Here is a 16,411-nt window from a genome sequence, read left to right as displayed (position 1 = left end):
AGAGTCTGGGACTTGAATTTACATAAGCAGGAAATCCAAGCCATACCAGAATACGCCAGCTCTCTGGCAAGCACACCTAGAGCACACACAAGCCCAGATCAAACCTTATGATCCAAGATTTCCCATTGGTAAACACAAGGCTGCCCTTCTGATTTTCACCTCCAAGACAGGTAAGCAGCAAAGGGCGAAAGAATTTCTATGAAAAGGGTGCTAAGTATTTTTCTTCATGGCTTATAATCAGCATCCTTCATTTATGTGTTTAAATCTATATAAACCCAACTGCCACCCAACTATGTATGTCAGCATACTGCTAAGTATGTCAGAAAACTGCTAAGTTCAATATAAACTGTGAGTCATGTTGAAATACAAGCTCACAACTTTTGGGTTCCCAACATCATCTTGAGGGTGTTGGCAGACAGCACCAATTGAGACAGTAAAGGGGGGGGGGAGGTCTAATGTTTTTTGTTTTTTTTGGTTGCTACTTTTTGTGAATTCTTTTGATGTCATTTCTTTTTTTAAAAGTTGTTTCAACAAAACAAAAGACCACCTATTTCATAGTCTAATATTTTAACTTTTGTTTATTAAAGATTTACGAGACTTGAAAAATTCACAATCACATTCCACATCACCTATAATTCTGCTGAATTTATGCAGGGTCTTTAAATGAGTTTATTGGCAATTTAATGCATTGCAGTACAAAGGAAAAAATACCTTCTTCCTTACTTCTCCACAATAAAAACGGCTAGATGCTTGGGAATTCAGATGAGCAAATATATTGTGGCAATCGATCATTATAACATTACTGTGGTATAATGCAATAGCAATTAACATTTTTTAAAATACATTCCAGAGACATGGACCAAGGATGGAGGGGAAATGGCAGCTGACGAAGGAGGGTGCACTCAATACTCCCATTTGGATGATCCACTGTCAGTGTGTATCTCTCTGCATTTGTGAGGGCAATGACAGGGGAAAAACAGTGTTGCTTACCTGTAACTGTTGTTCGTTGAGGGGTCTTCTGTGCAGGCACACATGGGACTGCGCAGGCCAGCCACGAAGAAGATTAACAAAGCTTCTGGAAGAGTCGTCTCCCTAGGAGCGCTCCCCTCCCCCCGTCTGTGACCAAGCTTTAATGGCTTTTCCCACCCAGGAGTCACATGATTGGGGGGTGGGGAGCACTCTTCCCTCAGTTCTCCAGTCGCCGCCGCAGAGAGTTCACTCTTTTACGGTGCCAGCCCACAGCGGGGAAGGAGGGAGGGATGTGTGCCTGCACAGAAGACCACTCAATGAACAACAGTTACAGGTAAGCAATACTGTTTTTCGTTTTCGGGGCTTCTGTGCAGTCCCACATGGGAGAATAGCAAGCTCACTTACTGTGGAGGTGGGTGTGTGATGGTCAAAGAAATAACGTGTTCAACACTGCTTTCCCCACAGCTGCGTCAGCTCTTGAATCCACATCGATGGTGTAATGATGATTGAAGGTCATCGGTGTGGACCACATCGCGTCCTTGCAGATCTCTGCGATGTCGACCGTCGCTGCAAAGGCTGCTGAGGCTGCTTGAGCTCTTGTAGAATGTGCATGCAGGTCAGGAGGGCAATCTACCCCTGCTGCTTGGTATGCCAGTCTAATGGCCGATACCACCCATCTGGATAAGGTGTGAGTGGGGACCACCTTCCCTTTATTGGTCCCCTTAAAACAAATAAACAAATTGTCATCCCGTCTAAATGGTGTTGACCTCTGTAAATAGAATAATAGTGCCCTCCGCACATCCAAGGAGTGAAGCTGCTGTTCTGAAGGGGACTGTGGGTTTGGAAAAAACACAGGTAAGGTGATGTCCTGTGAGAGGTGAAACTTAGATACGACCTTGGGGAGGTAAGACAAGCTTGGGCGTAGGACGACCCTAGTGGGGAAAAACCTGGTAAATGGAGAGTCTGATCTAAGGGCTCTCAGGTCACTGACCCTCCTAGCCGACGTTATGGCTACCAAGAACACCGTCTTGTATGACAATAAGGATAAGTCACACGAAGCCATAGGCTCGAAAGGCTTTGACGTTAGGTGAGAAAGGTCCAGGGAAAGACTCCATTGCTGCACAGGAGTGTGCACCTGAGGAAATAAATTCTGAAGTCCCTTCAAAAACTTTCTACACAGTTTATTAGAAAACAGCGATGAGGCATCGATACCATCATGAAAAGCCGAAATAGCCACGAGGTGGCATTTAATGGATGAGTTAGAAAGACCACTGTCCTTCAGGGACAAGAGCTAGTCAAATACCAGTGGTAAGCAACACCTCTGTGGTTCAATCCCACGTGACAAAGCCCAGGTCGAAAACCTCGCCCACTTGAGGGTGTATGCTTTCCTGGTGGATGGTTTGCGTGATGACAGGAGGACATGGGCCACTCTGTCAGACCACTCCGTCACCAGGTGATTCTCCATGCTGTTAAGCTCAGTACTGATGGGTTGTGGTGTAGTACCTGGCCCCTGGTCAACAGGGCGGGAGAGTTGGGAAGTCTGACATATCTGTGATGTGATATGTTCCAGAGGGTAGAGAACCAAGGCCTCTTTGGCCAGAATGGTGCCACCAGAATCAGGCTTGCCTTGTCCTGAAGGGCCTTCCCCAAAACTTTGGGAATCAGAGGAATGGGTGGGTAGGCGTACATCAGTCCTACCGACCATGTGATCTGAAAAGCGTCTCCTAGCGACGCTGCTTCCTGTGACGCCCTTGAACAAAACTGCTGACACCTTGTGTTTTTTTCTGAGGCGAAAAGGTCCACTTCCGGCCACCCCCAAGTGTGGAAGATAGGTTCCAAAAAACTGAGGGGGATAGACCATTCGTGGTCCTCGGATGTATCCCTGCTTAGGGCATCTGCTGTGATGTTGTAGCAGCCGGCTACATGAATGGCTGTGAGGGATACCTGTCTTTCTATTGCCCATTCCCATATGAGGGCCGCCTCCCGGCACAACGCTAGGGAATTGGTGCCCCCTTGATTGTTCACATAGAACATAGCCGTGGTGTTGTCCGTGCCAATGAGAACGGCTTTGCGGGTGAGAATATCTGAAAAAGAAAGAAGGCCGTATCTAATTGCCTTCATTTCTTTTCTTTTCTTTTTGTTGTTGTTATAAACTAAATTTTTTATTGATTTTTTTAAAACAGAAAATAAACAAAAATAGATACAATGAAATTAACATAAAAAGAAAAAAATTACAAACATAACAAAATAGAAAATACAAACAAAAAAGAAAAGAAAATACAAAATACAGAGGGGCATCTATATACCTAAGCTAATACAATCTTGATTACTAAATTCCAAAGTTCAAAAATATACCCCTTCTCCCTCCACCCACCAGAAAAGTGACCCTTCACCCGACTTCCGAAGAAGTGTCTTAACAGTTTTATTATTTTAATAACATAAAGATATAAAATTACTATAATTTCTATAACTCGTTAATTAAAGATATAAAATCCATTTTTGCCATTTTATCCCAATATGTGGCGGCCTTAAACCATGTTTGTTTGAACTTTTCTATATCTTTTCCATGTAGGGATTTCGTTAATTTGGCCATCCTCATATACATCCATAATTTCTCTCTCCAGATATTAATTGAAGGTTTATTCACTTGCTTCCAGACTTTGGCTATCACAATTCTTGCAGCAGCAAAACTGTACTGGCAAATAACTCTATCATTATCACTTAAATTTTTTGGTGGTATTCCCAATAAACAGAATACTGGTTTTCTTTTTACTCTACCTGTGATCAAATTGTTCGTTTCCCTCAGTACTTTTATCCAAAAATTTTTAATCTTTTTACAAAACCACCATACATGCATATATGTGCCTCTTTCCTTTCCGCATTTCCAACATAATCCTGTATCTCCACTATTCATTTTAGATATCATCACTGGTGTTATATGCCATCTATAAAACATTTTATATAAATTTTCTCGAATCTCATTGGTTATTGTAAATTTAAATTATCTTTTCCATAAGTTTTCCCATATTTCCAAGTCAATTTTAAATCCTAACTCCTTCATCCATTTAATCATAACTGGTTTAATTCTTTCTTGTTCTAAATTAGTTACCATTAATAGTTTATACATTCTACCAATCAGTCCTTTATTTCCTTTTACTAATATTTTCTCTGAATCAGATTTATTTTTATTAAATCCAAGCTGATTATCTTTATTAAATATATCACTTAACCTATAATATAAAAACCAGTCTTTTATATCAAGTTCTTCCCTGCTTTTTAAAACCCATTTCCCTTCTTTCCATTCAATCATATTTCTATATATATCCAATTCTAGATTCAAATGAGTTCCTCTTTTCATGTAAGCTTCTACGGGATTAATCCATCCTGGAGTTTTACTTTCTAAAATCCTTCTATACTTTTTCCAAATTTGAAACAGTCCGGCTCTAATAATATGAATGTTAAATTCTCTATTAACCTTTTCTTTCTCATACCATACATAAGCATGCCATCCAAAACGTAAATTATAACCTTCTAGTTCTAATATTTTAATATTTTCTAACATAATCCAAGATTTCAGCCATGTGAAACATGATGCTTCATAATAATTTTTAAATCTGGTAACCCTAAACCTCCTGTTTCTCTTAGTTGAATCAAATTATTATATGCTATCCTATGTTTTCCTCTATTCCACAAGAAGTTTAAAATATCTTTTTTCCAAATTTTAAATATTTTAGTTCCCCTAATAATTGGTAAATTTTGGAATTAAAAAAGCATCTTAGGTAAAACCATCATTTTAATTACCGAAATTCTACCCCATAATGATAGAGGTAGTTTTTCCAATTTTTCAAATCTATATTAATTTGTTGCCAGATTTTTACATAATTATTTTTAAATAAATTTAAATTATTTAAAGTTAACCAAATGCCCAAATACTTTATTTTGTGTTCAATAGTAAAACCAGTACTTTTTGATAATTCTTGCTGCTGCAAAAATGTCATGTTCTTAACCATTATTTTCGTTTTATTTTTATTTATTTTAAAATCCGCAAGTTTTCCATAAACCTCAACCGTTTTATTCCATTCAGCAATCTGACTAATAGGGTTAGTTAAAAAACAAACTAAGTCATCCGCATATGCTTTAACCTTAAAATGATTTCTCCCAATTTTATAACCTATAATATCTACATTATTTCTTATCTTTCTCAATAAAACGTCTAACGTTTTAATAAACAGTAAAGGTGAGAGAGGACATCCTTGCCTAGTACCCTTTTGGATTTCAAATTGTGATGTTAAATTTCCATTAATCAACAATCTAGCAGTTTGATAAGTGTAAATTTTTCCAATAGCTAATTGAAATTTCCCCCCAAAATCCATATATTCCAACACTTTTCTCATAAATTTCCAATTCACATTATCAAACGCTTTTTCTGCATCCAAAAATATCATTGCAAAGGGTGTAGTACTAAATTCCGCAAGTTCTAAAAGATCTAATACTACTCTAACATTTTGACTAATCAGTCTTCCTGGAAGGAAACCTGCTTGATCATCATGAATAACCTGACTTAGTATTTTTTTCAGCCTATTTGCTAAAATCGCAACAAAAAGTTTATAATCATTATTCAGTAATGAAATTGGTCTATAGTTTTTAGCATCCAGTAAGTCTGAATTTGGTTTGGGAATTAAAACTATATTTGCTTGTTTCCAGGTGTTTGGAATGGATCCGTTCTGCAAACAACTATTCATCACTTTTAATAAATATGGAGATATTTGTTCTATAAAAACTTTATAATAAAATGTTGTAAATCCATCTGCACCTGCTGCTTTATTTGATTTACTTTTACCTATTACTGCTTTTAATTCCTCCAAAGTTATATTAGCGTCTAATAATTCTTTATGTTCTTGTAAAATTCCTTTCCATTCAGATTGATTTAAATACACCTCTATTTCCTTTTCGGAAACCTATCCTTGTCTGTAAAAATTTGAGTAATAATCTATAAAAGTTTCTAAAAAATTTTGTTTGTCGGTTGTGACTTTACCATCCTTCTTTATTTTTAATATGGGTATTTTCTTGTCTTTAACTTAAGTTGCCAAGTTAACAGTTTACCCGGTTTATTTGCATGCTCAAAAGTTTTTTGCCTATTATACATGGTTTTTTTCTATTTCTGCTGTTATTAAAAATTCATATTGATATTGGAGATTTTTTATCTTATCCAACTGTTCTTGTTTAAGTAATTTACTTTGTGCTCTTCTTAACTGTCTCTCTCCCTGTTTGATTTGTTCTAGCAATTTCTTCTTTTTACCTTCTCTCTCTCTATACCACCTTGAATTTTGTTGTATTAATAAACCTCTTATTACGGCTTTACCTGCATCCCATACAATATCATCCGCTGTCCCTTTATCAACATTTTCCAAAAAATAATTTTGTATGTCAGTTTTCAACTTATCTACAATCTTATTTTTTAGTAAATATTCATTGATACTCCAAGGTTTATTTGACTTATTTCCCACATTGATCTTAAGCAGAATCGCATTATGATCAGAAAACACCTTGGGCAAAATTTCAAGACCATCCGACAAACCTGTCATATTTTTAGATAACCAAAATATATCTATTCTTGAGTGAGAGCAATGTCTCAATGAATAAAAAGTATATCCTTTTTTATTACCATTTATCAATCTCCATAAGTCAAAAATTTCCCATTGATCTGTTATATGATTAAAAATACCAGGTAGTTTACCTTCGGATTTGCTCTTTTTCTTCTTTGTTGACCTATCCAACCTTGGCTCCATTACACCATTAAAGTCTCCCATTCAAATCATTTTTTCATTAGCCTATTCTGCTAATACCGATGCTAAATTAGTATAAAACGCTTTCTGATTCGTATTAGGTGCGTAAATACCCACTAAGACTATTTTCTGAAAACCACTTACAATTTCCACCAGCAAAATCCTCCCATCCGTGTCTTTATACAAAATCTTAGGTTCTAATATTAAAGGGACATACATAGCTATTCCATTAATTTTTTTCTTTTAATTACAAGCAGTAATTTACCCAGTTTTCTTTGCTCCAGCCTTTTAACATCTTTTAACATATGTGTCTCCTGTAAACAAAGAATGTTAGCTTTAGATTTTTGTAGATAATAAATTATTTTCTCCTCTTGTTTAGAGAATTCAAACCATTAACATTCCATGATAAAATTTGCAACATTTTAATATTTAATAAAAACCCATTTTGAATTTGTTATTATTATTATTTCCAAATCTCTCATTTTCAATCTCGCCCCCTCCCCCTCTGTCCCATTTTGTTTCCCTTATATAGTTCAGCCATCTTCTTCCTCCTCCGACGATGAAGATTTTGCCCTCCCAGTTGCTTCTGTTGCTTTTTCTTCTTCAGTAAGATCCTTCACCTCCAGTTCTTTTGAAGGTTGACGTGGTGGTTTGCATAACTCCCCTTCATACCTTCTCAAAAATTGATCAGCTTTAACAGTATCTGTATATTTAAACCTTTTGGCTTTGAAGATAAAAGAAACTCCTTAGGGATATTCCCATCTGTGTTGTATTCCATTATATTTCAGTTTTTCTACAAACTCTGCAAAATCTTTTCTTTTCCTCAGTAATCTTCCCGGGATTTCCTTCATTAGCCTCACCGGATTCCCATCTATTTTCAGTGAATCATTAAAATATTTATTCAAAATTAGGTCCCGGTGACTTCTTGAAAAAAGCTGGATCAAACAATCCCTTGGAACTTTGTTTTTGGTTGCATAGGCTGAGTTCACTCGGTAAGCTGTTATAATCATACCTTCCACTATCGACTCCTCTTCTTGAAGAAAATCAGGCAACAACGTTTTTAGATACATTTTTAAATCTGTGCCCTCCAGCCTTTCTTTGAGACCGCGTATGCGAATCCAAAGTAGAAGATAAAAGAGATCTAATTGCCTTCATTTCTAACATATTGATATGTAGGGAGGATTGATGAGGGGTCCAATGGCCCTTAGCTAGAAGGGAACCACAATGTGCCCCCCAGCCACCCATGGAGGCATCGGTAAAGATCTGAACATCCTGCGATGTGACTCCGAATCTAACACCTTTAAGGAGGTTGGCATCCTGCAACCACCATACCAGTGATTTCACAATTGACCTGGGAATAGATAACATTTTCCCTTGGGGGTCTACGTTAATTCTGAAGGCTCTTAAGAACCAGTTTTGCAAGGGTCTCACGCGTAATTTGGCATATGGGACTACAGCCGTAGTAGACATCATAAGGCCCAACAATTTTTGTATATCACCGCCTTTTGGAACCTTTGTGCCGTGAAAAATCTGACCAGTTTCTGAATAGACCTAATCCTGGGAATTGGTAGAAAAGCAGAGCATCTCTCAGCATCCAGGGTAGCCCTGATGAAGGACACTACTCTGGAGGGGTGAGGCGGGACTTCTCTAAGTTGATAACGAGGCCTAGCTCTGCTGGAGTGCCTGTCACTGTGGATAGCGACTCAGTCAAGTCCTGACGTGAACCAGCCACGATGAGCCAGTCATCTAGATATGGGTAGATGGTGCAATTTTGCAGAGCTAAGAAACCCACCACCTCTGCCATGACTTTCGTGAATACTCTCAGGGCAGAGGACAAACCAAAAGGTAAGACTGTGTATTTGTAGGTGACCCCTTGACACCTAAACCTTAGGAATTTCCTGCAATGTGTATGGATGGATACATGAAAGTACGCATCTTTGAGGTCTAAAACAGCGAACCACAGATCACCTGAGAGTAGTGGTAAAATCTCCTGTAGGGAGAGCATCCTGAATCGCCTAACAGCGATGTACTCATTGAGGTCTCGGAGGTCCATAATTGGCCTCTTGCCTCCCCCTTTCTTGGGGATCAAGAAATACCTGGAGTAAAAACCCAATTGAGATTCAGTGGGCGGGACTACCCGAATCGCTCCTTTCTGCTACAGAGAGTGTACCTCTTTCAAAAGCTCAGGCGCTACCTTGTCTGCACCCTGGTGAGGGGTGGTACACGGTGGGATCAATGAAAACTCTAAATAATATCCCGACTTTACTATATGCAAGACCCAGGAGTCGTGTGAAATCTGCAGCCATTTACTGTAATAAGCACATAGGCGCTCGAGGAACATTGGTAACTTTGAAGGCACAGTGCCTGACAAAACAGGGCTTGGTAACAGGGGGCCTGGTAATACGGAATCTAACAAACCAGGGCTTGACAGAGTAGGGCTCGACAGTCAGGACATATTTTTCTTGCCCCCTTGATCCCAGGGGAGGGTAACCCCCTTTCTTTCCCTGCCCCTTAGGGGTGAACTTTTTGTCATATTGGGGAGCTGAGTACTGGCGGGACTGGGATTGTTGGTATCCCCAGGATTGGGGTCTAGTAAATTTCCCTGAATAGTATGGCTGGGATTGTCTATAGGAAGGTTTAGGCCTATACGAGGGTGCAGACTGTTGGGTGACCCCAAATGATTTTGCCGTCGCCTTCTGTTTTTTTAGGTTATGCAGTACCTCATCTGTTTGTTCACAGAAGAGCACCTTCGCATCGAAGGTGATATCCACTATTTTGTCTTTTACATCCTGTGTTAGAGAGGAGGCTCTAAGCCAGGAATGGCATCTAAGAACAATACTTGATGCCATGCCCCTACCTGAACAATCCGCCATATGGCGGGCTGACGCTATCTGGTTTCTACCCAACCTCTGGCCCTCTAGTTGGATGCTCTTAAGTAGGACTCTCTTGTCCTCAGGTAGTGCATCAAAAACCTCAGACACTCTGTCCCAAAGGGACATTTGGTATCGACCCATCAGGGCTCCGAAGTTAGCGATACAGATGCCTAAAGCAGCCGAGGAATAAAGCTCATGTCGACGACTTGCCTGGCTCTCGACACCGAAGCTAGATCTTTGGCGTCTGTCGACGTCGATGAGAGAGGATCAACGGGTCCCGCGTCCATCGCTGGGATGATTTCCCTATGGCGCCGACGGGTTATGGCGTCGAGGGGAGGCTGTAGGCGTCGGTCCTTAGAACCCGAAGCTGTGGTTCTCTCCGCCAGTTGGAAATAGTCCGAATCCGGCTGGAGTCGTTGGTGCCAATCGGAGTCGAACTGACGTCTTTGATAGAGATCGGTGTCAACCTGACGCCGAGGATCAAAATAGTCAAGAGGTGGGTACCAAGGGGGAGGGCAATATCACCAAGGGCCCCAATCCTGATAACAAGAGAAATTCTGTGGCCGGTACATATGCTTCGGCAGGGGTCCCTCTGGGTCGGAGATGATGACCTCTGGGATCTCCATAACCTTGTCGTCGGATGAAGAAAACTGAACCTCCAGCCCCATTGGCGATGGGGTGTGAGGGCACCTTAAGGCAAGTGCTGCCGCACTCTGCAGGCAATTGCGGGGGCTACGACCCTGTTCACCCGGCGGAGTAGAGTCCCTGCTTGAGGGTGCTCGGCGCCGAGGCAAAAGCGATCTCTCTCTTGGGGATCCAGCGCCTTTCCTCGATGGCGCCCGGTGCCTTGGCGACTGCCTGTCACCGCTAGCACCCTCTGGTCTTGAAGGCACTCCCTCTGGAGCCGACGTCGACGCCGACTGCTTCGATGTCGAGAGAGTCGAAGTCACTGGCGCTGAGCGCACCGAATCCCCCCCTTCTTATTTTTGGGGGAAGAGAGGTGTTTCTTCTTTTCTTTATGTTTTTTAGTAGGTGGTTCAGACATGGCTCTCATCTCCCTAGGGGTCTGGTCGGTTCCCCTCTTAGAGGCAGTGGTAGGAGAATCTAGGGATCCCGGTCTCCCCCCTTGGTCTGGATGGAGGGACAGCTCGTACAGCGCGGCCATTAATTTCTTTGCCCTATGCTGGCGGCATTTCGGGGTGAACAGTGAGCAGGCCTTGCAAGACGCCACCACATGCCCCTCTCCCAAGCATAACAGGCAATCCTGATGTTCGTCCGAAGACGAACATGCCGCAAGAGCGGCACTTTTTAAACAGGGCCATGTCCATCTATCTATGCGAAACGGAGGAGGTAATTTTTTTTAACGATTTATCTCACACAACTCTTCAATCTGTTAAAATCTAAAACCCTGTTCTCTCCGCGGCGGCAGAATGAGAACTGAGGGAAGAGTGCTCCCCACCCCCCGATCATGTGACTCCAGGGCGGGAAAAGCCGTTAAGGCTTGGTCACAGACGGGGGGAGGGGAGCGCTCCTAGGGAGACGACTCTTCCAGCTTTGTTAATCTTCTCCGTGGCTGGTCTGCGCCTGCGCAGTCCCATGTGGGACTGCACAGGAGCCCCGAAAACGAACAGAATCTTTGCTGTATGGATGAAGCCTGAGTGAACTAATGATTGCCATATCTCCTTGGGTATCCAAGGTGACCAGAATTCCTGGAATTTTGTTCCTCCCTCTTGATGGCCTGGGGCTAATTCTAAACAGGGCTCCACAGAGAGCTACCAGAAAACAAAAATGGGGACCTGCAAGAAACTTGCGGGAGCAGCTATCGTATTCCCCCCACCTTTGCTTCTTCCTTACTCCCCACTACTTCTCTCAGTCTTTCACTCTTTCTCCCTCCTGCCACCCCTTTTCTAACTGTCTCGCTCCTCCATGCCTGCCACTTTATCTGCCCCTACCCCATCACTCTTTCTGCCCCTCAATATTGTCTCAACTGCTTCCCCTCCCATTTCCAAAGCAGCAATGGTGGCAGCGACACTCCCAGCCACCCACCTGCTTCCTCCCCCCCCCCCCACCATAGCAGCAGTGGTGGCAGCAGCTCGCCCAGAATCACAACAGATCTCCCAACTACAGAGATCAGTTCCCTGTAGGGACGCCACCTTCAAGCTGGGAAATTCCTGGAGATTTGGGGGTAGAACCTTGGGAGGGTGAGGTCTGGTCCGGGAAGCAACTTCAGCAGGGTATCATGCCATAAAGTCCACCCTCCAAAGCATCCCCGCCCCAGGATGTGGTGATGGCTGCAACCTGGAAGGCTTTAAGAGGACAGAGGACATGTTCATGGAGGATAGGGGTATTCATGGCTACTGGATACCAGTCATGATGCATACCAATTCTCTCCAGGATCAGAGGATCACAGCCGCTCATGTGGAGGAGTGGGGAATCAAACCTGTTTCTGCAGATTAGAGTCCGCCGCTCTTAACCACTATACCACACTGGCTGAAACCTTAAAGACAAGCAAATTAATTGAAGCAAAATTTCACTTCATTATATGAAGTGGACTTTATCCTATGCAAGCACATTTTTCAATATATTTGCTCGTTATTTGAGATGCCAACATTCCTTTTTTGTTTCTACTTATGAGTAAAAGATAAATGTCCTTATTACAACAATGTGATTTGTCTCTGAAGCATCATTTACAGTGAACTTTTTCACAGTATTTCTATTAATATGAACTCTGTAATCATAAACATACTTACTGGGAAGTAAAGCAATGGCATTTATTTCTAAGTAGAATTGCAAGGTTTAATTGATTTTGCTTAATTGGACTAACCAATTAACCTTTTAGGTCAATTAAAAATGCCCATGATTTATTTGGCAGCAGATTTTTAAAAATGCATGCACACACAGATGCTTATAAAAACAACTGGTGGCAGGCACTATTGTAAAGAATGCCTCTTCTAAGATAGTCTGTTCTCTGAAATGAGTACACAATGTTAGAAAATGTAAAAAGGTTAGGATTAGGTTTTGTGTTAGCAATAATGAGAAAATTTGGCCATTAAAATACAAAACCCTGGAGGATGAAAAATGAACCTGGCTTCTAGATTTTAAAAAAAAATTGTCACGGCATAGGTGGCTTAAAAGTGAAATTATACACATTTATAGAGAATGGCTCCATCAATGGCTATTAGCCAAGAAAGCTAAATTTTTAAAGGGTAGTGTACCAGCGAAAGTTGCAGTGGAGGAGATTTGGCCTTTGTGTACGGGCTTTCCAAGGCAACTGAATGCCACAACAAACCCAATGCTGGACTAGATAGACCACTGGCCTGATTAAGCAGATTTCCCATGTAGCTCAAAAAATGTTTCAGGGAATGATAGAAAAGTTACACCTGCACTTGGCAGTATTTTTAAAATGGAGTTTAGGAGATGTGGCAGATAAAATATGGATTGATTGAGATGGGTAGAAAAAATATTTTCAAAAAAGTGAGGATACTGGAGCTGATACTTCCCTTGAGTTTGTAGGTCAAAGAACTGTGTTTTTAAGTGTGTGGTGGGGGGGAGAAGGAAAGATACTTTGCAAATGCTCAGAGGTACTTCCCTTGGGTTTGTAGATAAAAGAACTGTGTTTTTAAGTGTGTGGTGGGGGGAGAAGGAAAGATACTTTACAAATGCTCAGAGGTACTTTTTACTATACTACTTTAATACTACAAAGCCTTTGCTGTGCTAACTGGCTTGCAACTGCCCTAAACCAGACCTGTAATGTGATGGGTTGCCCTCTACTATTTTCATTTGCCCCCTGACCAAAAAATCATTCTGGCTACAGGCCTGCTTGATGTTTGTTCAATGAGTAACAGCTACTGAGATGATTACTTAGACTCTGAAGTACACCCTCAGTTCAGCAGTCTGGTTAACTACTGAAGTTAGAGAACAAAGAGAAATAACTCATCATCGCTCAGTTATCCCTTCTTTTGCAAACTGTGTAGCATTTCCCTGCCCACCCAATCGCACTTCATACAGCTGTGCAAGGAGCAATTAAAAGGGTCCCACCTCACCACCCAGCAACCCACTCACATCCCCTTTTCCCATTTGATCATCACCATACACACATCTTCCATATACAAAAACACACTAAAATGCCTTTTCCCCAGCTAGCAGTAGCAGAGCCACCCCGGATGTAAAGGATTGGGACAGGCAGCCGGAATATGAACATCCCAACCAGGACTGCTCATTCAAGCTAAGATAAAAAGCAACACAGGCACTGTGCATAGTCTCCAAGCCTTTAAAGACTACAAAGAGGCAGTGTAAACAGCCACGATCCTGCGTTACCACTGTTTCCCCTCCAATGGAAAGGAAACACAACTAGTCTGGCTTTGGAAGGCTAGGAAATGCGCAAGTAGTGTAGCATCAGATTAAAAATGGGGAGACCCTGGATTGAATACCGCCCCAACTCTGGAGCGACCCTGGCCCAGAAACGCTCTTGGCTTAACCTACCTTACAGGGTTGTTATGAGGACAAAATGAAAGGAGCAGAACCATACACAATGCTCTGAGCTTGTTGGATAAACATGTGACAGACAGAAAAATGGGGGACAGAACACTATGCTCAGAATCAACTGGTGCTTGGCTACCAACGAGTAGCAGATTGCAGCTCTGGCAATTGGAGACTGAGTAAATTCCCACATTGTGGCCCTGAAATTCATAAAAATAAATGTCTTCTTTTTAAAGAATCTTTCCAAGTTTTCCTTTTTTTCCATCTGACAGCAACCCAGTGTTTTCATGTTGCAAGCCAACCCCTATACACAGTAACACATTTTGAAGCTTAGCAACTTTTACAGGGCATGAAACTTGTTTAGAAATAATCAGCAATATTATGATATTCATGCACAGCCACTGAAATGTATGCATTTCACAGGAAAGATGCAGCTATTAAAGTTTTGCACTTTGATGACAGTCTATGGGTTTCTGATAATTTGAAGTATTTAAGCTTAGGACCGGATTTCTGCTAAATAGCAAGGGGAATTTATTGACATAAAATTCAGTAGGTTAAAGGAAAGAAGGAAATGCACGGTTACTTTTGATCTACAAATTTGCTGATGAAAGGAACTGAACAAATACGCAACTGGTTCCTTAAATAAAGAACAGGAATTAAGCAGGATCTGTGAAACTAACTGCAACAATCATTAAGGGGGGTCCTTACGAAATTCTGTGAAGTGGAGACTGTACACGCATTCGCCATTGTGCAGTGTACACAGATGTTATAATCTACCATCATATAATATGTTAAGTTTCTGCTCAAAGGGAAGAAGAAGAATTGTTTTTTATATGCCAACTTTCTCTACCACTTAAGGAAGAATCAAACTGGCTTACAATCGCCTTCCCTTCCCCTCCCCACAACAGACATCCTGTGAGGTAGGTGGGGCTGAGGGAGTGTGACTATCCCAAGGACACCCAGCTGGCTTCGTGTGTAGGAGAGGGGAAACCGATCCAGTTCACCAAATTAGCCTCTGCCGTTCATGTGGAGGAGTGGGGAATCCAACCCGGTTCTCCAGATCAGAAACCACCGCTCTTAACCACTACACCACGCTGGAAGTACTGTACCAGTGGATTAGAAGGATATGATTATCTATTAAGGGACAGCAAATATACAGAAATGCTTGATGCGGCTGTTCAACGAAAGGAAACATAGGTTTGGCACCAGAGGGGTTTTAGAATATGTAGAAGCATTACCAAAACAGCCAGGGTGGTGCAGTGGTTAGAGCGTCACACTAGAATCAAGGAGTCCAAGCTTCAGATCCCCACTGTACCATGGAAACTCACTAGACAACCCTGGGCCAGTCACTTTCTCTATGCCTTACATACTTCACAGGGTTGTTGTTGCGAGGACAAAATGAAGGAGGGGATAACACTGTAAGTTGCTTGGGTCCCCATGTGCGAGAAAACCAGGGTATAAATAAGTAAATAAAATATAAATAAATATAAAACCACAGAGTTGACTGTGTAATATGTATTGGTTTTTAAAGGGGTAGTGGGGTGTGTGAGAGATAATAGGGAAAAAGGGGCAAGGATGAAATAGTGGCAAACCATGTGGCAAAATATGTAACTGGAACCGAGACTGAGGGGCTGCAAAAACGCTTTCAACGCGAAAGCTCTGCTCTGTGAGATTCAGTGGCATAGAGCGTACTTTAGATGTAGAAGGACCCAGGTTCAAATTCCTGGCACTTCTAAGTGAAAGGATTTCACGTAGCAGGTGTTGGGAAACACCCTTCTCTGCTTGAGGATACTCCAGAGTAGAAACCAAACATACAAAACAAGCCACCCTATGAAAGAATAAAACGGCATGGTGGTTCTCGTACAAACAATGCCCCATCTCATGAGTGTGGCTGCAGCACCTGCACACAGCACAGGATTCCCCATTATCGGCATTTCTCAGGGAGGAGCCACATTTCTGGCTTTAGAAAAGTTTGGCCACTGATCAAAGTATCAAGAAAGTCCCTCAAAGATGCCTTAGCTTCTCTGCTACCAGTGACTTTGCTACCACAGGAAGGCAGCAAATCAAGCCAGCAGATGGCTCTAAACGAGGATAAAAACAGGTGACAAAGCAGCCAGAATGGAATAAAAATTAAGTGGGAGCAACACAACTCCATTTTTATTTTCATAGGGCCACCTGGAGGTGTTGTAGGCTTACCAACAAATGCCAAAAACATGTCACGCACATCTGCTTATTCTCATAAACCTGCCTCATCGGGAGAGCGCACACCGATGAAAATTTCCTCTGTGCTCCTCACTCTCAACA

The sequence above is a fragment of the Euleptes europaea genome, chromosome 8 (assembly GCF_029931775.1).
Source record: "Euleptes europaea isolate rEulEur1 chromosome 8, rEulEur1.hap1, whole genome shotgun sequence".
NCBI classification, from domain to species: Eukaryota; Metazoa; Chordata; class Lepidosauria; order Squamata; family Sphaerodactylidae; genus Euleptes; species Euleptes europaea.
Note: the sequence above shows the minus strand (reverse complement) of the source record.